The 24445-nt window shown below is 40.3% G+C and overlaps 1 protein-coding gene across 2 annotated transcripts in view; it reads right to left on the reverse strand.

Annotated features, from left to right (window-relative positions):
- Positions 1–24445, reverse strand: part of DPP6 (dipeptidyl-peptidase 6) — a 1346563-nt gene that overhangs the window by 919492 nt on the left and 402626 nt on the right. The window lies entirely within an intron of this gene.

Genomic DNA, 24445 nt, shown 5'->3' on the forward strand with positions numbered 1-24445 from the left:
TAAGTCCGTCTTCTGCCTATAACTGATTGGAATACCTAATATGGGGCTGCAACGTGCCCAATGAAGGAGGCTTCCTGCAGAGTCTCTGTATTACACAAGACCATAGGTAGAATCTGGAACAGCATCCAGAATCTTCTGAGGGGAAATTTCCAATTGAAAGGACAAGCAGACCAGCCTGGAGCAGCCAGAAGAACAGAAGATACTTCCTGAAAGAAAGACTGACAGGAAAAATACAAAACAATACTGGCAGATCAACTGATTACTACAGGAAATAACAAGTGGCTTGCCCAGGAGACATCAAGGCAAGTGGTCGGGTCCCCTCAGGGCAAACCTTCTTCGAAGACTAAGACCCAATTGGAATACATGCTCTGATTGGTAACCACGCTCGTCACCAATAAGGGGAAGTGAGGGAAAAGCAGCAATGAAGCTGAGAGCTAAGCCCTACAACATTCAATAGACTCCTATGAACCCAGCTGGAGACCAGGCTGGCCAGCAGTGTGGCAAGACCTGGTGACTCTTGGGCCCAGAGTCAGTGACATAGTCACAGAGGACAAGAGTGGAGAGTGAAGCATCCAGCTGATAAGAAGAGAGGACATATGTATAAGTGCACCCACACTTGCAGATAATACCCACTTGACCTGGCTTTAGTGGCTGGATGACCAGAGCTCAAGCAGAAGAAGAAAGAAGAAAATAAAAAGAATAATCTGATACAATTGGATGAACTTGACCTATACCTATGAAAGCAATAGCTCAAAAGAGGGAACAAATCTTCACAGCAAGGATCATTCCCACCCCCTCCATACAAGGAGAGGACAAGGTTGGGCAACTTGGACATTGGCTACCCAGAATGGGGGGGGCTACAGAGGCAAGAAGTGACTGGGTTTATAAGCTTTCAAGAGGGAACCTAGATCCAGAGGGCATGGAGCAAGGTAGAATCTCCACTGAGTAGTATTCAATCTGTCTATGTGTGGCCGAAGAAAGGAGATGCAGACATGCCTCTTGGGATACAATAGTGAATAATTGTTATCAGGACTGACTATAAGGGTTGGAAACGTAAAGGCAGACATTTTGTAGCAAAGGGAGGGAAGTGGAGAACAGAACCCTACCCAGAGAAGCAGTGATACCAGAGATGGAGGCAGAGATGAGGATGCAGAGAGATGGAGCAGCTGGGAACTTTGGAACCAGAGAGGGAGAGGGCCTGTGTGCTGATGACCAGAGGGCAGGCTTGTGGGGCATACCCTGTGGTTGGTGGATGATGCATGGAGGAGATTGTAACCATGGCAAGGAAACAATATACGATGGGATCATTGTGAAGCTAATGTTCTCCCAATAAATTATCACATAACTCAAAATAAAGCATCCTATATGTTTCAATTAAAAAAAGATTAAAAAAAAAAAAAATCTACCTGCAAGTATTCAAAATTTATAAGCCCTGAAACAGTACTTGTCTGCAGAGAAAAGTAAGTTTCTAGTCTCTTCAACCTTGAGAAAGAGCACTTAGTTGCCCCATCCCCCTTCATAAAAATGATTATCCCTGCAGAATGGTTGAAAGGTATTGGGAAGAAAAAACAAAAACAAATACCATTTTACACCTAGAAATGAAAAAGAAAATGCCTATATCGGTGCTGTCTTTTTCTAATTCTCTGTGGATATGTGTTAATTGGCTGTTGTTGGCTGTAGTCAGTCTGTTCCACTTCATGGCAACCCTATGTACAATGGAGCAAAACTTTTCTTGGGTTGCACCATCTTCATGATCTGTGGTATGTTCGATTCCAGCTGTTGTGCCAATCCATCTTACTGAGGGCTTCCCCTGACCTCATTGGCCCTACAATTTGCCAAACATGTCTATCTTTAGCAATTGGTCCCTCCCAATGATGAGTCAAAAGTAATTGAGTCCAAGTTTCAGACATGATTCTATGATCCATAGGGTTTTCATTGGCTGCTTTTTGGAAATAATTTACCTGGACTTTCTTTCCAGTTTGCCTTAGTCTAGAAACTGAAACCAACATGGAAGACCATGCTGGTATGAAAAATAATAACCACCACCAAAACAGTATGCAAGCTACCATAGTACGATAAACTAATGGTGATATTTTAGTTACCCAAACATTCAAAATTAACTGTATACTTCACCATTCACTTTGTGTGCTAAGCAAATAATCCAAGAAACTAAACTAGATGAAGAGGAATGCAGAATCAGGATTGGAGGAAGATATACATATCTGTATAACAACCTGTTATATGTAGATGGCACAACCTTGCTTGCTGAAAGCTAAGAGGATTTGGAACACTTACTGATGAATATCCAAAATTACAGTCTTCATTATGATTACATGTTACCACTATGAAAACAAAAATCCTCACAACTGGATCAACAAGCAACAGCATGATAAATGGAGAAAGGATTGAAATTGTCAAGATTTTTTTTTTTTTTTTTTAACACTTGGATCCACAATCAAGGCCCTCAGAAGCAGCAGGCAAGAAATCAAATAAAGCATTGCATTGCACCTTAATGTGCTAGAAAAAGAAAGGTGTCAATTTGATAAGTAAGTCATGGAATTTTTCATCATTTCATATACATTAGGAAACTGGACAAAGAAACGGAATAAAGAAAACTGGAAAATTGACGCATATGAATGATGGTATTGATGAAGGATATTGACTATACCATGGACTGCAAGAAGGACGAAAAATCTGTCTTGGCGGAAGTACAGCCAAAATGCTTTCTAAAGTAGAGGGTCAGCAGAAAGGAGGAAGACTCTCAACAAGATGGATTAATACAGTGGTTGCAACAGTGGGCTCAAACATAGCAACAATTATGAGGATGGTGCAGGGCCAGGTAGTGTTTAATTCTGTTGAACATACATAGGATTTGTAATGAGCCACAACTGACTTGATGGCACCTAATAACAACACATGATTAATTTGTATCATTTTTATTATTTATTTCAAATAAAACTGGCTTCTGCCACATGATTCAAGGTATGTGGAAAGCCCAATGTTTGTTGCTAAGATTTCCAATAATGCATAGGGCCTCAGTCAGCCATGACCACTCGGGCTCTGAAATCCCAGCTTGTTCATGTAGTGAACAATTGACCATGGTGTTTGTTACCCTCAGATATAAGATGAAAATTTGACCGTTCTTTACCTTCCCACAAACATCATTCACATAGACTATGGGTATTTAACGTACTTTATGTAGTTTGGAGTGTTGGAGAAGTTGACATAGAAAATACAAGCTTCAAATTAAATGGTAGTCAATCTTCTGCTTACATGTGCTTGGCAATTTGATCCTGGGGACTTCTTCCTGGGTTACCTTTATCAGCTGTCTCAGAGTTCTGCCCCTCATACACTCAACACTCTCACTGCATCTCCCTCCTCCTTAACTTATAGACTCCTCATTTTTAATTCTCTAAGAAACTCCACTTAACTCACTTAATTATTCAGAGTAACTTAGCTCTCAAACCTACTCAGCTTCAAGCATATTTTTGCATTTCCATCTTTGGCGACTTGCCTTTTAACACCCAGAGAAACCAGCAGAGATGTCCTCTTCCTACTTTTCACAGAAGTGGAAGGCGGCAATAAAGGAATGGGGTGCCACTTAAAAGCCTTGCCACCTTTGCTACAAACCCAACCCCAGAGGATGTAGGAAAAATTAGTTTCACATAGTATGATTTTCAGCCCACTAAACACACTCTGGTAGCGTAGTGGTTACGAATCAAGCTGCAAACCTTAAGGTCAGCAGTTTGAGACTACCAGCTGCTCCGTGGAAGAAAGATGAGGCTTTCTGCTCTTGTAAAGATTTACAGCCTCGGAAATCCTGTACAGGGTCGCTATGGGTCAGAACCGACTCGACAGCAATTAACAACAACAAACACACACATACAAACATACACACAGGCCAATATTGCATTTAGATTTTGCTTGTAATATTTTTTTAATAATATAGTGAAAGCATTTCCATATGTCTTGAAATATTTTTTTAATACAATTTTCATGACCTCCACAGGATATGCAAATCCCTTATCTTAGCCTTATCTCTAGTTCTTATACAACTAGTTGCAGTTAATGTGTTCTGCTGATAACCAAAAGGTTGATGGTTTGAATCCACTCACAGTGATTTACTAGTAATTTGGTTTTTAAAAATTCATCCATTGAAAACCCCACGGATTATAGTTACACTATGACACACATGGGGTCACCATGATTTGGAAAGGACTTAACAGCAACTGAGTTACTGGTTAATGTTTAAATGTTCAGTTTCCTTATAATACAAAATATACTGCAATGAATGCCCTGTGTATACAAAAAATGGGGACACATTTGTGATTATGTCCTAATTTAAAATAACTAGTAATATACAGTAAAACCTGTCAAAGATGGAAACTGTATACATTGGAAACCTGCCATAAGAGGAAAACTCAAATAGTTCCCCTTGAAATGAGCGATATAAAAGTGGTAAGACTGTACCCTGTCAAAGGTAGAACCCCCAAAACAAGGCAATCCCATTGAATTCCAGCTTTCACAGGTCTCCCTGTAATTGCTGGCCAATTAAATCTGAAGTTGACCCAGTCTACAAGAAGTATACTTGTTTAACTGTTTGATATATCTTATTGGATTTCCTCTTAAGATATAAAATCTTCCTGCAACACCTAACAAAAATATTACAGAAAAATATGTTGTAATGACTTCAGAAAAGACTTCCCACTTTAGTGTTATTTTATTCCAGGCTTAAAGAAACTAGGTTAAAAATTATACAGCAGCTAATCAGCAGATGGAGAACTGAAATTACACATCTTTGAAAATACAGCTCAGAGTGAAAGACTTTTTCTTTATCGAAGACCAAACACGATCAATCAACATCTTTGTAGCTTCCAAATTATATGTGAAAAGGTAATGTAAAACAGAACACATACAACTTTTGATGTTATTATAAAGTGCCATATTACCTGGATTCACCTACAGGGCAGGGAAGATGAAAATTATTTAGTAGCAGTTTGAATTCATTGTCAATAATTCTTAAAGGAGTCCTGGTGTGGTGCTGTAGTTAAATGCGCGGGACTGCAAAGTCAGTTTGCACCGCAAGGTCGGCAGTTCAAGCTCACCAGCCACATCTCAGAAACCCTATGCTAGGTAGCTTTGAGTCAGATCTGACTCAACGGCATTTAACAACAACAGCACTTCTTACAGGTATTTTTCCATTTTCCATTCAGCACTAACCCAGGCCTAAGTTACTTGACCAAGTTACACGGATCACTTGTAGGCCACTTTTCTCCTATGTCTGTGAGAAGCGGGTTGACTAAGTAATCTTTAAGTTCTGTTGAGAGGGGTGGTGTTGGCTCCCATTACCTCAGTTTCAACTCGTTGCAATATTGGGCACAACAAACAATCTATTCATTGTCCTAACTTTATTTCTAAACTCAAACAAGTCTTATGGCTCTAACTCTATCAGTAATGATTCCAAGCTTCATATTACTAATCTATATGCAGTCAAGGAGGAATCTTGTCCCAAGAGAAAGTTGGCCTTTTCTCTCCATTCCTGGAAGATGATCTTTGAACCCTTGGGATGTTCCAATTGCTGTTGCTGTTAAGTGCTGTTGAATTGGTTCTGACTGATAGTGACCCTGTGTAGGGTTTCTGAGGAGGATCTGGTTGGTTTGAACTGATGACCTTGTGGTTTGCAGTCCAGTGTTGATCCTACAGCACCACATCAGGAGTCCAGAATGTTCTAATAAGAGTGTGTTTGTTTACATGGGGCCTTGGATTACACCAGTTATGTAATCTCTGCTACAATGTGATTTATGGAGAGGCCTTGGACCATCAGCTCTACCTCTAAAGGGGTTGGAGATTAAGGTCAACCCTGTAGATAGTTAATCATGTCTTGGAGTCCTGGTGTTATAGGCTGTAGGATAAGCACTGGAGTGCTAACCACAAGGTCGGTGGCTCAAACCCACCAGTCTTTCCTTGAAACCCCTATACAGGGTCGCTAAAAGACGGAACCGACTGGACAGCAATTAACAACAACATATGACAAAGCCTCAGTAACAACTCGGGAACCCCAAGCTCAGGTGAATTTCTGTGTGTACTGTCAGTGTTTCTGAGATGAACATGTGCTGTCCGTGTGACCCCGCTGGAACAGGACAACTGGAAGGCCAGTCCTGGTCTCTCCAGGATCCAACTTATGGCCTTCTCTCTGCTGACTTTAATCAGTATCCTCTCACTGTAGTAAACCTTAACCAGAAGGCTTTTCTGAGTTCTGTTCATCCGTCTAGTGAAACATTAGACCTGAGAGTGGTCTTGGGGACTCCCAGACTCACAGTTGGTGTCAGATGTGAGGACGGTCTTTTGTTGTTAAGTGCTGTCAAGTTGATTCCAACTCATAGAGAGTTGGAATAGGGTTTCCAAGTGGAGGCTGGTGAGTTTGAACCACTTGCTCTTGTGGTCCAAACCAACCTTGTGGTTGACTGCTTATCCTACACCACCACACCAGGACTCTGAGGATGGTCTTAGGGGCTTCCAAAAATTTCAGTCTACTATTAGACATGTCTTTCTCAGCACATAACTGAGGAGGTACAGCGAACAACTATTATGATGGGTCTGAACATCCTTCTCCCTCTCCATCTCTGTGTCCTACTATGACCTCCCAAATTTTGCATTCCAGAGATAGGCACAAAGGACACATCCCTGGAAGAGGAGTTGGAATGTCTAGGATCCAGGAAAAATAAGCACTTGATATACATTATCTACAAAGGATGTTGTTATTATGTGCTGCTGAGTCCGTTCCAACACGTAGGGACCCTGTATAGAGTTTCTGAGGAGGTGGGTTAGAATGACACCTCTTTGTACAAATAAAATACAAATCCTAAACAAGCTCAGCCAGCACATATTAAAATTCTCCCTGGAGATAAGGTCCTGACAACATACTGTGACCGCAATAATATAAACTGCATGCACATGATAGGATATTAAAGCTGAAATTATTCCCCCAAACTAAAATCATTTTGTATTTATATTGCTAAGTTACAAGGTGATCTTGGGGTTTATACCGGGGAAGGACATCATGTTTGGTAAATTAGAGGGTTGGAGTAAAAGACAAGACCCTCAGCAAGATGGATTGGCACAGTGGCAGCATCTTTGGGTTCAAACATAGCAATAATTGTGAGGCTAGCCTAAGATCGGGCAATGTTTCGTTCTAAACTCGATGGCACCTAACAACAATTAGCAAGTTATTAAAATGATTCTAGAAACAGTCTATAAAAATCTACCTTCTAATTATAGCAGATGATATAAAGGACTTTGAATCTGGATAGTTATTCTTCTATTTTTTAACAGTATTGTCCATGAGGGTGAACACTTAAAAAGTATTCCTAGAAATCATTCACAGATATAATGTGATTCCAAAGACTGACCTTAATCATTAAAAATACATAAGAGTTGTTAGTTTGAAATCCTGAATCCTTGAGTTTAATGAGAAATTTTGTTTTTCTGGCTCCTGTTTTTATAATGATTTAGAAGAATCTTTACAGTGCTGGCACAGCTTATAATAAAGAAAAACTGTGTACTTTGCCAATATTCTCTGCAGCAAGCAACATATGTGCCACAGAGATTAACCAACCTATCTGCCTCCCCTTCTCCCCTACTTTTGGGCAGCCAATATTTTAAGAGTTGTCAGAGAAAGAAATCAATGCTTTAAACCATCTAAATGCAGCATGGGATTTCAGCTTTGAAACTGCATAAAGCATTCATCTATACTACTAGATGTTTACGATTTCAGTACTAGAATTAGAGAAGAGTAACTGTCACTGTATTGCTCTATTTGCCAGACCAGTCTAAAGGGTTTTAAGTTGGGAAGATTTTCAAAAAAGTGATAGAAAAATGGATGTGTTTGTCTTTCAAATCAAACCCTAGCTCTAGTTGGCACAGTGATTAAGCATGCGACTGCTCACTGAAAGGTCACAGATTTGAACCCACGAACTGCCCACAGGAAAAAGAGATAGCAGTCTGCTTCCATGAAGATTTACAGATTGAAAACCCATTGGGGTCAATTCTACCCTCTCTTATAGGGTCGCTGTGTGTTGGAATAGACTTGACAACACCAAGTTTGATTTAGATATCAAACATCAAAGTCTAATATCAATCAATTAAAATAAAAAGCAAAAGCAAAACTGAGAATCTATAGATTTTTACACAGAGACAAACATATACTATCTCTCCAAACTGAATCCACATAGGGTAATGAAGATTTTCCTCAAAAATAATAAAATATATGGAAAAATAAATATGCTTGAAGCACAACTGTTAAAACAGCCAAAAGGGAACAGTTGTGATCATTATCTGGAGGCAGAACATCCTCTGCTCTAATGAGATGGCGGTTGGCTACCCCCGGCATCCATCACAGACTGTCCGCCGCCAGGCGGTTCCTCCTTTGGAAGCAAAACAGCTGTTCCTGGAACACATAGCACGCCTCCAGCTGCTCCCACAATTCTCCAATGCCCAGTGGCCAGATAAGCATCTCATTTCTAAGGCAAGAGTTTTCTACTATTTCCAATTATGATGCTGTCAACTTGCTGTCGGGGACACTGGTAGGGCAACATGAGTGGGAGAGGGTAAACATGCATTCTCAAGATGTATCTGAGATAACCAAATTATTCATAGAACTTGACAAGAGAGGACTTCATTTGGCTTCTCTTCAGAAAATCCCAGAACCCCCAAACCTGTGTAAACCCAGGTCTCTGGATGAGCAACTGAAGCTCCTTACTCTTAGAGCTCTGCATTCCTAAGGCTTCAAACTCTCAAAGTTCTGAACTAAATACCTGGGCACACATTCAGGCAGTTTCTTCACAGTGGGCATAACACATATGGTCAGGGTCCCTTCGTTTGCTGCCTACTATGTAATCCAAGTACCAGAAATATACATATCATATAAGGAAGCTGTTAGAAATACAGAATCTCAGGCTCCACCCCAGACACACTGAGTTCAGAACAAGCATATTAGGGGAAAAAAAAATTCCAGGTGATTTTGTATGCACTTAACCTAATGAAATGGAGTCCTGATGTGGCGCTATGGGTTAATGTGCTGGACTGCAAAATCAAGTTTGAACCACAAGGTCAGCATTTCAAACTCACCAGTCGCTCCTTGGGAATCCTATACAGGGTCGCTGTGGTTTGGAACCGACTCAATGGCAGTTCACAACAACAACAACAAACCTAATGAAGTGCATTTGGCTAAGACATAATCAACAACACAGCTTTCGATTCCTTCATTGATCACTTTTTGTGACGCTTGGCTCCAAACCCTATAATACAAACGGTGCGACAATGAAAGAATGGCACACTATGGTGAGCCCATTCTCAACCAAACATGCATGCAAGCATAAATATTCATATATGCGCACTATAGTGACAAAGAAAAAATCCCAGAATTCACTAAGTTCATGTATGTTGTTGTTACGTGCCGTGGAGTCGATTCCGACTCATAGCAACCCTGCAGAGGGTTTCCGAAGCTGTAAATCTTTACGGGAGCAGAAAGCCTCATCTTTCTCCCACGGAACAGCTGGTAGTTTTGAACTGCTGACCCTGAGGCTAGCAGCCCGATCCGTAACCACTAAGCTACCAGAGCTCCTCATATAGTAGCCATAGTTTAGGAAACCCAAAGAATGGAGCATGCAAAAGCAGCTCTGTTCTTCAGCAGACTATTAACTTCACACTAGATGTCTATATTTAACCACACCTGCTGGGTTAATGAGCATATAGTGAGTAAGTCCATGTTCACCTGGGGAATGGCAGGCACACAGCCCTCTGGGGTATGTGTAGATTGGTAGGGTACACACAAATGGCAAATTGCTGGCTATTTTCCTCCTCTGGGTTCCCTCGGAGCTGGATCCTCCTTCTCCAACAGCAGCCCCTCTGGTAGTGTTTCTGGTAAAATTAGCCTCCCTACAGACGTGTATGAGCATGCAGACTGAACTGAGACTTTGAGTTCATTTAAAAATATGAGTTCTCATGTATGCTCCCCTGGTCCAGCAGTTATCCATCTGCCTATTATGTGAGTTAAAGTGAGGTCCCTGAGGGCTTAGCAGAGACCTTTTGTACTTGGCCAGCAGGTAGCTTGTGAAGAAAAATAAATCTAAAATTTCCCTCACAAAAAGCCACCAGACAGTACTGCGTGTTCAGACACTGCCGTCGAAGTAATAACAGATGACTGAATCGTCCAATTGTATCTCGGTCTGCCAAACCCATTCCTTCTTTATGCAAGCTCTGTAAATGAGCAGGCTCATCTTAGGGGAAATAATGACTAATTGGAGTATTAAGGTCAGCTTCTCTGAGATCCTCAGGCTATCTCCCATTGTCAATGGAATCCCTGGGTGGCAAAAAACTGATAGTTTAGTAATTCAAGTTCACTCAGAGCTGCCTTGGAAGCAACGGCTGGTGATCTACTTCCAAAAAGTCAGTCACTGAAAATGCTATGGAACTCAGTTCTACTATAACACACATGAGGTCACTGTGAGTCTTGGCTGACTCGACAACAACTAGCTAATGGTTCTGTGTCAAAGATGTCACTAAGAATGTTTCTATGATCTTGAAGGATCATAGAATGTAGACTGCTGATGAATACAGAAACTACCTATGCCAAAAGAGATTTAAGTTAATAATTGCTAAGGTTAGAAGTGAGGAGTCACAAAATTGCCCTACCCCTGCCTTCAGGCTTATACATAAGTCATGATCCTAGTTTAGAGAGGAGGAGGCTGAAGTCCAAAGCCAGCAAACTGATTTGTCCAGTCACACAGCATGGCATGGCCGAATAAGAACAAAAACACCTCTAGGTGGCGTCTCACCTGAAACACTCAGCTAGTTCCTGTCCCACAGGAAGAAGAAAAACAGAAAACACTCCCAGAGCCAGAGAAGTGGGGTTCTTTCTGGGTTCCTCTGCCCTTGACAACATAGGAATTGTACATGTTCTCCACGTGACTGAAATCCCTTCCTCCTTTGGTTAATCACGGATAAATGGAGTAGATCTTTACCACAACACGCCCCCCTCTCCTCACTCTTCCTGTGTGGTTCCTGCAGAAGTTTACGCTGACTGGCCATGTGACATGCACCCCATTATAGCACAATGACTGGCTGAGGTGTCTGCCCGCCACTGTGGAACGTGAGTGCCTCGTTGTCAGAGATCAAGACTCAGTTTTTGTCACCTAATATGGTACTAGACTGCAAAGTCAGTTTGAACTGCAAGGTCAGAAGTTCAAACCCACCAGCTGCTCCTCGGAAACCCTGTACAGGGACGCTATGAGCCAGGACCGACTCGGCAGTACTGAACAACAGCAACAATATCAGTTTTTAGAATTATGTTGCTCAGTATGACTGCCACTAGCCATATGTGACTATCAGATTTGACTTCATTAGAATTAAGTAACACTTTAAAACACCATTTCTAAAAAGCATAGGTAGTGATGAAAATGTATTGGAACCCTCATCCAGTGCTGGTGGGACTGTACAATGATTCATATGCTGTGGAAAAGAGTTTAGAAGTTCCTCTCTTGAAACAGCCCAGCAATTCCACTCTTGGGTTCCCCCCCACCCCACCCCCAGAACTGAAGACAGAGACTTGTACACCAATGTTCACTGCAGCGTTATTCACAATACCCAACAAGTGAACACAGAACAAATATCATCAGCAGACAAGTAACGTTACAAAATGTGGTCTAGCCATACAAAGGAATATTATTCAGCCATGAAGAAGAACCCAAGTCCTGCTATATGTTCAACCATGGAAGGACTTTGAAAATATGTTGAGTTCAATAAGCCAGGCATAAAAGGACAAATACTATGTGGTTCCACTTAAATGAACTATCTAGAATAGGCAAATGCATAGCGACCAAAATTATGATTAATGGTTACCAGGGGCTGGGGAGAAGCATGAATAGGAAGCTGTTGCTTAAGAGGCATCTGTTTAGGGTGTTGAGATACTCTTAGAAGCAGACAGTGATGATGATTGCACAACATGGTGAGTATAATTAAGGGAATGAATCTGTTTCTCAGTCACACTGTTCACATTTCAATACCTCAATCGTGACATGTCTCCACCAATCGTAGGACATTCTATTTGGTAATACTGGTCTAGGGAGTAATTGGCCTACAGCAAATCTCTGCTGAAATCAGGGATGAAATTAATATATACAGCAACACTTCAACAGAGAACCATTAAGAAAATTCAGCGACCTAAAACATGGGTCAAAACCCACTCCCACAGTCAGTTCTAACTCATACAGACTCTAACAGGACAGAGGGGAACTGCCCCACATGATTTCCATAGCTGTAAATCTTTCCAGAAGATTGTCTCCTTTTTCTCCTTTGGAGCAGCTGGTGGGTTCAAACTGCCAACCTTCTGGTTGGCAGTTGAGTGTTTCAACCACTGTGACACTAGGTTTTCTCCTCCAAAAAAACTAGGGGTAAATCCTTTCCATTTCTCATTCAAAATTGCTACAGGAAAACCTTGTATTAAGTTTTAGAAAGTGGGCCATATGTAGAAATACTGATTTTCAATGTTTCTACACAGATCTAGCTAGGAAGTTTGATAAGAGTTAGGAAGAAAGTCACCAAATGAGTGATTCCTAATGTGTGTGTGTCCGAATAGCACTGTTCTCCACAGAGTTTTTCAAGGAACACTGGTGGTACAGTGGGTTAAGCACTGAGCTACTAATTTCAAGGTTAATAGTTCCAACGCCCCAGCTGCTTCATGGAAGAAAGATGATCTGCCTGCTCCCATAAAGATTTACAATCCCAGAAACCCTGTGAACTTCTACTCTATCTGCCATTTAGACCAACCTTCTAGCCCTTGTCAGTGTCCACAAAGTGACATAGCTTCCTTCTGGTGGTTATGGATCTGGCCTCAGCCAGACTGTCCTGTTGGAGTGGGACTGTAGAGTCCCATGGCAGGGAGGCAGTACGCATGTTAGAAATTTAGTCCCTGTAACTGCCACTAACGGACATGTAAACTTGGAAGTTAAATGAACCTTTCATTTCTGTGCATTTGATTTCTTCAGAATGTACCGAGTAATGCTATGAATCCTTCCTGCTTTAACAGTTTAGGGTTGTTGTTAAGTGCTGTTGAGTTGGTTCCGACCTACAGTGACCCTTTATAGGGTTTCCAAGGAGCGGCTGATGAACTACCAACCTTACACTTGAAACCAACTTTGCAGACCAGCTCACTAGTCCATGGTACCATACCAGGAGTCCACATAATTTATGATATCAACCAGAAATCAAGACACCCATGGCCTACCCTGCTATTTCAGACCACTAAAAGCATGCCAGGAAGGAGTGTTTGCAGACCCACAACCCACAACCCATACCAAATGAATTGCTTCCCGTCCCCTTGTTCTATCTCACTTTACATGAGTGTAATCAATTAAATTCATCTAAAAAAAAAAAAAAAAAAACACTCAGTGAATGTTCCACTAATTGAGTAGGAATGTCTTCTGTGCCCACATTTACTGTGAGGTTTTACTTCATCTTTGGGACGTCCTACATGATGATGTCGGGTCTCAGTGCTTGGTTAGCATCTGTGATTTTGTTCTCACCTTTCACTGACTCCTGGATGGATTGTTTCTCTAAGCGCTCACAGACACCAGTAACGGCAGTTCCCACAGATTGCTTTTTAACCCTGATTGCAGGCAATGCTCTGAGTAAAGGCCAAAGAACAAGAGGATCTAAGGAAACCATTTCCCTTTTCCTTTTCATCTCTGACAGTTGGTGGTGTATGGTTCTGAGCCCATGACTTCCCTGAGCTCATGGGCTTTGTGAAGATTGTTTCAGCAATGTGAATAATAATCACCTCCATCCAAAGGTCCCAGGAAACAAACTCAAGCAACACTCCTGCTTTAAAAGCATTAATGTGTCAGATATACTATAGAGATGTGTATTTCCACTGAAGGCATAGCAGAAATATAAATGAGATTTTTTTTTTTTGGGGGGGGGCAAATTATCAGAAAACTTATAATATCTGTGTTCTTTCTCCACTGTCTTGGCAAAACCAATAATGCATCAGGTACACATGGTAACAGAGATAAGTTCTTAATAGAGAGAAGAAATGCTTGTATTTCAGACCCAATTTTTTCTCTTGTAATTACCATTTCACACACCATGTGTGGTAAGTTGTACTGAAGGCAATAAAGTTTCTGAGTTCTGAATTCTAATTCTACTCTAGAAACAACATTTTATCATGGTCTGAGTGAAGTTCTGTTATTTTTCATAACTTCACTTTTCTTCTAAGAAATGAAGTCCACACTACCCATTAAATATAGAAATTGAACTAAGTACCAGATTATAGTGTAATAAAAAGGAACCCTAACATTTATTCAATCTTGATCTTGATTCCCAATCTGCTGCTCTTTGAAGATATTAATTCTTCACCAATATCTATGTTGACCATCTGACATATTGCCCACACCAGGACACAATATGAAAACAAGAAGGGATACTATTAAAATACAAGCCAGAAATGAATAGAGACCAAAGTTTATTAGATCTTACCAGGGAAAGTGGGAATCTTTCAGGGTTGGAAACAGTCCATGCATTTGGCTGTTAACCCAAAGGTTGGAAGTATGAATCCACCCAGAAAAATCTGGTTGGCTATTTCTGAAAGATCAATCATTTGAAAACCCTGTGGAACAGAGTTCTACTCTGACACAAGTGGGTCCCACGAGTCAGGCTTCATTCAATGACAACTGTTATTAGCAGGGATGAGAAGGAGGGGAAAAGGGAGAGGTATTACACTGAGTTCCCCTTGTTGTTGTCGAATTGGTTCCAATCCATAGCGACCCTATGTACAACAGATTTAACACTGCCCCGTCCTGGGCCAGCCTCATAATCATCATTATGAGTTTCTCTTATTGTTGTTAAGCGCCGCTGAGTCAGTTCCTACTCACAAAGACCCTGTAAAGAGTTTCCAAGGAGCGGCTGGTGAGTTTGAACCACTGACCTTGTGGTGCAAACCGACCTTCCTGTCCAGTGCATTATCCTGCAGTGCTGGAGCAGAACTCCATGAGCTTCTCTTCAGAAATGGATCGTGGTAATGGGTGCACAACAAGGTGACTGTAATTACCAAGTACAAATATACACAGACATCATATAAAATATTCACTTATTAATTATTAAAATGGTAAATGTTTGTAAAATATATTTCACCACCACCACCGCAACAACAATCCAGGAAAACCAGGGCAGCTCTAAGCACACTGGGATACAGAAGAACTCCAATCTGAAGCACTTCAAACTGTTCTTGCTCCTCATGATTTCCAATAATGACTGATTCTTCTGTTTTCTCCTGCACCCTCTAGCCCAAGTCTATGTCAAAACTCCCAACACTTTAAAAAAATCTACAGCTCTTTTCTCCAGAAGAATCCATCCTCATACAGACCACCATAACATACAGCAACCAGACACCAAGTAAAACACTGCTTCTGATCAATCAAAGAGATCGAGTTACGTGTACGCCTTATCTGTCTAGCATTACTGTGATGTTCTTGGAAACAGGTTTGTGGTTGTTATGTGCTGTCCAGTAGGTTCTGACTCATAGCAACCTTATGCACAACGGAATGAAATACTGCCTCATCCTGCACCAGCCTCACAGTTACTACACTTGAGTCCATTGCTGCTGTCACTGTGCCAATCCACCAAACATGATATCTTTCTCCAGGAACTGGTCTCTCCTGATATCATGTTCAAAATGTGAGTAATGAAGTCTTGCCATCCGGGTTTCTAAGGAGCATTCTGGCTGTACTTCTTCCAACACAGTCCCCGGTACTGCTAGAAGAACAGAAGCTCTGGCTTGGCATCCTTGGTTAAGTTTTCAGTCCAGGACTCATGGAAAACTGTTTGCAGACCAAACAGACCAACCATCTCCCTTTCTTCTTTCCTTGCTTGTGGGAAATCAGGAGACTATTTTATTGACCCTCTAGCTCAGTGGCAGCACCAATGGGCTCAAACGTGGCAACAATTGTGAGGTTGGGCCAGGATAGGGCAGTATTTCGTTCCGTTGTGCATAGGGTTGCTATGAGTTGGTACCAACTCGATGCCACCCAACGACAACAACAATCTCATAAAAAGATATTAAGTAGTGTTGAACACTTATCTCTCTAGAGGAAATGACAAAGAGAAAATGTGTCCTACAATGATGACACAAATCATATGATGATGATTATAGTAGTCCTCAAATACTTTAAAGTGTTCCTATCTCTGCATGTGAACATTAAAAATAATATATAATGCCAGAATTAAACATCCTTCAAAAACATGCAACACTGTGCAATATAGGCTGTCTGGATCCAGACTACACTTTTTCTGGTCACCGGAGATGGCAAATAACAGCCCCCTGGCTCTAGGGAGACTTCACAATGGTTCATGTTTCTGGGATCACAGGTTTCATTTTACCCAGTTGTATCGAAGCAGAGATTTTGAGTTCTGACTTGGATGGCTTAAGAGCAATGACAACTAGCCTCACACAAGGTTTCTGAGTAGGGATTTGAGCCAGAGCAGAGCGACACCATCACTAACAAAGCCCCTGGCTCCTCCAATAGGGCATCCCTGACACAAGGTCACATGTATTTTGATGAGCTGGTATCTGTTGGACACAGTTCAGCTTAGTTCATTCCCTACGCTCATTTCATTATAGGTCTTTACAGAGTTAATTGATCCATGTTTGCCAAATCTCAAGTTTATAATGAGATTGTGAGGTTTTATTTTTTTTCCCATGAAGCATGGAGTAAGGTGCTCTTTAGCTTTCTATTTCTTCACCACTGAAACAGAGGCTTTATGCAGCCTTTATGTAGGAAAAATAACTTGAAATCCATTTTTTTCAATAAAAGCGTCAGGCTTAAGGTTCAATTAAAATGATGCATGCATTTTATTTGGCAGCTTCTGACAATAAAACTTCCAAACAGGTAAGGTATTCAGGTAACAGAGCGGCATAATGTATACTTGTTATTTGAATCCATTACAAATATGCCTTTGGCCTAAACATTTAGGGATGTGTATATGATACAAAATATAAGTGTCTTGCCTCTGATTATTAATAATATTTATTGAATACTGACAACTGTGGGGAAGTTCTCAATAAATCAAGAAAACACCATCCAAATCTTTAGTTTATATTGAAATTGAAGCAAGCAGGGCTCACTTGTTCTCTTTCTGAATCATTAGAGTAAATATCCAATTAAGAAATATTATTCCACTTCTTTGGGAAAAGAATTTCTATCACAGAAAAAAAAGACTCCCGCTAAACTCTGTCGATTTTAAGAGCAATTCCAAGGGCAGTGTGTAAGGAGATCAACTGTACCAAAAAACAATGAGAAACCAATTGATATTGGAAATAAAGGTGTAGAATAAATCCTGGAGGCAATGGCGGCCAATGGAGGCTTGGGATTATAGGGCCCATCATGAATATTCTAGAGAGGAAATATGTTTGTTGTAAAGTGGTTCCACTGGAATATAATATTTGATACATAGATCTGACGTCCTTCTACATAACATCACCACCATTCTAAGCAGAAAGACAATAGCAAGCGCACTGAGCGTGGAGTAAGATCAAATGTCAGTCTTGAGTCTACTACAGCTAGTGGTCCTGAGCAAGTTCTCTCACTGAGAACTCTTCTGGAAAACGGAGGTACTAAATCCCACCTCAGGGTCTAAGAGGACTTGTCTGGAAAAGGGCAGGGCAGTGCAGAGTCCCATGAGGTTAGTTAATATTCATTGTTTCTACTGCATGTGAATATCCAAGACATTCACAAAAGACAGCTAAACAGTGTAGGTGAAAGGAAAAGAACAAAATTGAGGCCAATGTAGATGGATCAACAAGAACCAGGTAAAGCCAAATGAAACTATTGTTGTTGTTAAGTGACATATGGCCACCATTAATTTTTGTCTGGATTGATGGGAGCAAAGTACAATGGGGCAATTTCAAGGGAGAAACACACTAGTAAATACAACATTCATTAAATTGTGTGAATCAAAACTAAATCAAACAAATGGGGACTAAAACAGGAGGTACAGGAACAAACAATATGAGCCACAAATAAAAGTAGAAGGTAATTATAAACAGAAAACATGAATCAAAATATATAGTAAGCATCATTTAATCAATCAGTAGGATCTATCCAGGAGTCCTGGAGTAGTGCTGTGGGATAATGTGTTGACTGAAAGGTAAGTTTGAACCGCAAGGTCAGCGGTTCAAGCTCCCCAGCCACTCCTTGGAAACCCTATACAGGGTCGCTATGAATCACAACTGACTCGACAGCACTTAACAACAGGATCTATCCAAAGAGGAAAAACTAGCTGTTCCTTTCCTCCCATGGAACTCTACCTACCTTATCCTCCATTCACAGACCTGCCCTGATTGAATAAATGGTACACTATACTCAGTTTCTCTTGCTTTCACTCCTCTGACCCATAAATGGAAAATATGTGCATGCCATTACACTGGAGTTCTTGTAAAATTTTAACCTGCATTATCTCACTTGTACCTCTCAACAGATTTCCCGCCTAGAAAATCACTCAGACAGTTGGAATACTGAAATCACATTGGTTTTATCTATTTCAAACTTGAACCAACCAGCTCAGCTCAAAATATTACAAACTTGTGAGTTAGTACTAAAACGACTTAAAACTGGTACAGAAATTCTGCAGAAAAAAAGAAAGTAGGTCTGACCTGTCCTCCCAAATGCTTCACATTGACATAAAAGAAGAAAAGAAGCTTAAACTGAAATCTGTAAAAGTGGCAAGCTCAGATTGCTCAGAGGCAAGTGTAATATTACTCTTCAAGTTCTCCCGTCAAGAAAGACAATTCCATCCACTTATATGAGAGATGGCAAATGGGTCAATAAAACTTCACGGTCGGTGGACCAAAAGCAGCAAGTGCTCAATAGAAGTTGGTGGATGATGAAAATAGACACATACCTTCTGTGTAAAGGTTGACAAAACCATCAGTCTTCAAGATCAGTGTTCGCTCCAGGCCTGGGCCAAATGACAACTGGTCTCTCACTTGTGTGCATCATCAGCCCAATGCTCACTTGGGACACATCCCTTATATTCTTCCTCCTCCTCCTCCTCCTCCTCCTCCTCTTCTTCTTCTAACTACAGAATTTTAGCATTAGGCCAACTGTACCAATTTTTAAAACCCTTTATAAATTCCAAAAAAGACTATGTGAAAGGCATCTTGGCAAAGTAGATCTGAGAAGGAAACTACATTCTTGCAGTTTTGTATCAAGCTTACAAAACCCTTTCATGTTTAAATTACTTAATAAACTTTTTAAAGATGTGCATGGAAATGACATTTCACCTGGTTTTTGAACTTTTTTTATTTTTTACACTTTATTGTGAATTGAGTGAGGGTTTACAGAGCAGATGATTTTGGAGCTTTCTCATTATTTCATTGATTTCTCCTGAACAGGGGTAATCATCCCATTTTTCTCTACCGGCAAGGCAGTTTTCATAGTGACTTATCTATCTAAAGCAGAAGGAATGATGAGCATAAAGTTGTCTCTGCTTATACGGTATTACTGTTTGCAATGAACTTTCACACCTACTGCCTGACTTTTTGTGTATGGTGTTTGAAACAGGTTGATAACATAGGCACATGAAGCATACGTACTTAACTAATGTGTGAGGTGTGAGTATAGTGTGTGTTCCAAACACCTTAAGACAGGAGTCTGTTTACTACCTTTTAAACCTTTTTCAGTATTTGATACATTTCCTCTTTGTAGTGAGACCCAATAAATGCTACTATCTTCCTCCATAAAAGTGGAATTGAAAGTGTTAACATCTAGGGCATTTTCTGCTCTATCCTGCACTGCTTTTCATTGGTTCCCTGAATCTGATCTTTCTTCTCTGCCTCAGAAAACCACAGAGTTTCTGGAACACAGAGACAGGTTTCATGGTGCTTGGAATCTTCCATATTGCCCAATAGAGAAGCTGAAGAATGAACTAGTCATGATTCTCCTCATGGAACAAATTACCACCAGGTATAGAGTTTTAGATCAAAAGAAAATTGTTTCCCTTCCTTTGTGTACATGTATGCTTACAGGGCTTGATTGTTAAAGTATTAGAGGGTAGCGAGGGCACATGTTGAAAATATAAATTTGTTTGTGCCATTTATTTGTGCTTACTCTACCCAGATAAGTAGAGCAGAGAAAAAAAACAAAAAACAGTTCTCCTTTTTTACATTTCAAATGCATCTCCTTCTATACATGCAAATATGCACTATACCATCATATGATGAAAGAACTCTGGTAGTGTAGTGGTTATGAATCATGCCGCTAACCTCAGGGTCAGCAGTTCGAAACTACCAGCTGTTCTGCAGGAGAAAGATTAGGTTTTCTGCTCACGTAAACATTTACAGCCTCGTAAATCCTGTACAGGGTCACTATGAGTCAGAACCGACTCCACGGCATATAACAACAATCATATGATGATGAACATTTCAAGTCTACTTCCTAAGCAGTTGTGGTTTACAGGTGAGAACTTGGGTTCATGATACTCCATCTCCAAAGCCAAGTGCCTGGACTAGCGATGGTCAAACAACTAGAACTGGTCTTGCGTGAGAGTCCTTCCATAGGTCTTTTCCCACTGGGGAGTGGAAGGAGCTCTCTCTGGGATGAATCTGAGAACAGTGGACCCAGAGGACGCTGTAGGTTCCAGCCCACATGCCTGGTGAACGTGAGGCTCATTCTCAGCTCTGCTTTCCCCAAGGCAATGTTTCCTAGTCCTTCTGCAATTCAGTGTCATCAACCCCAGTGTCATTCCAATAAATCTCACTTTTGTTTAAAAGATACAAAAGTCCACAGGTCAATGTCTGCAGCAGAGGGCAGAGCAATTACTATACGTCCTCTAGGTGGCCACCCCCCATCTCTAATCTGTACCTATGCCCAGCAGTGAGGAAGTGACTGTGGAAAACAAACCCATACTGGTTCAAAACCTTCTCTCAAAGTTTTTCTCAACTCAAGTTGATACTGCTGCCTTGACCCAGAAGCAGATTAATCATCAGGTAGATAGACAGAGATAGAAGGAAATCAACTTTCGGAAAATTACAATAGATTTCCTTTGATAATAGCCAGTTCGGGCTATCAGTGCCCATTCTACTAATGTAGAGAACTGAATCTGGCACACAACTAACATTTACTTGGTCAGTGTCTTATCCTTCATGCCTAGAAGTGTGCACAATACCCAGTAAATGCTCAGTTAATATGTATCTTAAATGAACACTAGCTTTTGCTCATTGAGCGCTCAGTAAATGTTTATATTGAATGAATACCACCCTTTCTAAACCTTTTGAAAATTATATTTGAATTAAGCCTTCCTTCGACTGTTGACATTGAATATGCTACAGGTTTCAAGATAATGAATGTAACAATACTGCAGTATAGAGCTAATGTCCAAAAGTAGGGGACCCTGTGCAGAATGAATTGCATTCTCCCCTAAAAATGTGTCAACTTGGTTAAGGCGTGATTCCCAGTAATGTGTGGTTATCCTCCATTTTGTGATTTGTGTTGTAAACTCTAACCTCTATATGTTAATGAAGCAAGATTAGGTGGGTTATATATATCTTGAGTCCAAGCCTTACAAAAGGGCACAACAGAAGTCACACCTTTATTCATCACCTTTACTCAAGTACTCAAGTCACACCTTTGTGAGAGTCAGACCTTTTATCTTATAAGACATAAAAGGAAACAGAAGGTAACAAAGAGAAAAGACTTGATTACCAACAAGAATTAAGAGTGGGGAACTGACTGCATTCTTTGGACCTGGGGTCCCTGTGCTGAGAACTTCATAGGCCCAGAAGATTGCTGCCCAAACACATGGAAATTTCCAAGAAACGCCAGGCCTACAGATGCTGAAGGAGACAAGGACCTTTCCCTAGAGCTGACACAGAAAGAAAGTCTTCCCCTAGAGCTGGCACCTTCGATTAGGACTTCTAACCTCCTAAACTTTAAGAGGACACATTTCTGTTGGTGAAATCTATCTGCTTGTGGTGTTTCTGCTATAGTGGTATAATTATATTTGCCTGATTTCAAAGACTTAGGATGAATAACAACAAAATAAGGCAAAGCATTTCATTAATAGTTTTTTATACTAGTTACTTATTGGAATGTTAAGAGTTTAAATATATAACTGTTGTTAAGTGACTTCGAATTGGTTCTGATCCACAGTGACCCTGTATAGGGTTTCCGAGCAGCAGCTGGTGAGCTTGATGAAATAAAATTTAAAAATGATTTCATCTGCTTTTTTTTTTTCTAAAATGTTCAATATGACTACTAAAAGTTATAAAATTATATGTAGCTCAACATACATTCTATCAGACATGACTGGTACACAGTGTCATAGAAATCTATAGTAGAGTTATTCCTCTATTCCAGATCTTGAAGTTACACAAAGAAAAGGTAGAAGTTTTATCTGTGTCTTTGGAAATGAAAATTTCATCTGAGTGACAAGCAAAACTACCTGAGGGCAAAAAGAGACTATTTCATTCCATTGCTTATATAAAGACAGTCTTTGTATTCGTACATGAACTAAATAATCACCAGGTATAATTTTTACTTTTTGAAAAGATCAGTAAGACTATTGAAGAAATTCATGATGATCATCCTCTAAGGAGACTGTGTTCAGGAAATTCGAGAATGTTGACAGTTCATTAATTTACACTGACATGCCAGCACTGTCTGCTGCTGCAAACCATAGGAACAAAATGAAGCTCTCCACGAGATTCTAAACCACATATATGTAAGCTAGGGAGAGGAATGGAAGAGCAGAAGGATGGATGTACCCATGTATGTGAGCATCTTCCATACCAAGGATTCTAACTGCCAATCAAACAACTAAGAGATAAGCTATCTTTGAAAGTGTGAGACACACCACAGCTATTCCTTGTTTCTTTAAGATATAAGCTCATGCATATGGCCAGGGACAAGTGAGCTGTTTGACAGTTACTACGCTATGTGTGGTGTTGTGGGTTAATGTGCCAGACTGCAAAGCCATTTGAACTGCAAGGTTGGCAGTTCAAACTCACAAGCAGCCCCTTGGAAACCCTATACAGAGTTGCTATGGGTCGGAATTGACTCCACGTCGGACCGACTCGACTGATTTCTAACTATGCCGCATTAATATCAAACTAGAGAACTGTCAGTCTGCTCAAGGAAAATTAGCCTTTCTAAAGAAAATTTATCTTTCTAAGAAGTATTTATCAATGTACAAAACATTTTCAATGACCTTTCCAAAGAGTGATTCCTAGCTTTTTGGACATGATAGTGAGGAGATCTGGGGTTGGAAAAGTGGTAAAGATACAGGGTGGTGGTCTGGTTGGTATGGATGAAATTGATTGTGGCTTTAAAACTTGTTCATTTCTCCTCAAGATTTCTCTCATTCTCTTTAAATTGGTTACAGCTCCTTTCAGGATAACTTAAGAAAATAATTTACTTTCCTAAGCATGAGCTTATTACTGACCATAATGAAGTTAAAACAGTTGCTTGAATTTATACAGTTTGTGGGAATGTGACCAGAATTATGTATCACCATTCAAAGAAGCTGAAGTTGTTAGCATTAACTTTGCTGTATGTTCCTATATCATGACTGTATTCTTACTGTTCCTATGCCATTCTCATTCATGGTGGAGAAATGCACTGGTCTGCAAAGTTGATTTAAACCACAAGGTTGGAGCTTCAAGCTCACCGACTGCTCCTTGAAACCCTCTTCACGGTCACTATGGGTCGTAATCAACTAGAGGACACTTAACAACAACAACATGCCATTCTCCTGGTACGGTGCTGTAGGATCAGCACTGGACTGAGAACTGTGAGGTTGGCAGTTCAAACCCACTAGCTGCTCCTCAGAAAACCTACACAGGGTCACTACGAGTTGGAACCGACTCAATGGCAATTAACAACAACAACAAAGTGTAAAAAGAATGAGCAAAAGTGGACAAAAAAAATGAATCCTACATTATTAAAAACTCACACACATTTCTAACTAAAATTATATAATGCACAATCTCTGAGAATATATTCAGTGCCATAGGGTTAGGAGGGTTAGAAGTGGTGTTTCTGTTACGCTGATAAAGCTTGTATAAATTTTTACTTTTTAGAAAATTTAAAATCTGAAGTTCGTCTTTAGTCTGTGTGTTCCTACAATTCTAAACACTGAATCATCTCAGAAGCTACTAAATAAAATGTAAGTATACTTGGAGCTTCTTCCATGAAAGTATGATTTGTATTTAATAAATACCTGAGTGTAGCATAGTTGTTTCCTTAGCAGTAATTTGTTTTGCGCCAACATGAAATTCACAAAGACACATAAGCTAATCACCAGTCTGTTCACTAGGATCTTTATTTTCCATCATGTTTTTCTTAGAGTCAATAACTGCTGATTGTTCTAAGTAACATCTCCTCATTCAAGTAACTAG

This window comes from Chrysochloris asiatica, unplaced genomic scaffold, assembly GCF_000296735.1.
Source record: "Chrysochloris asiatica unplaced genomic scaffold, ChrAsi1.0 scaffold00166, whole genome shotgun sequence".
NCBI lineage: Eukaryota > Metazoa > Chordata > Mammalia > Afrosoricida > Chrysochloridae > Chrysochloris > Chrysochloris asiatica.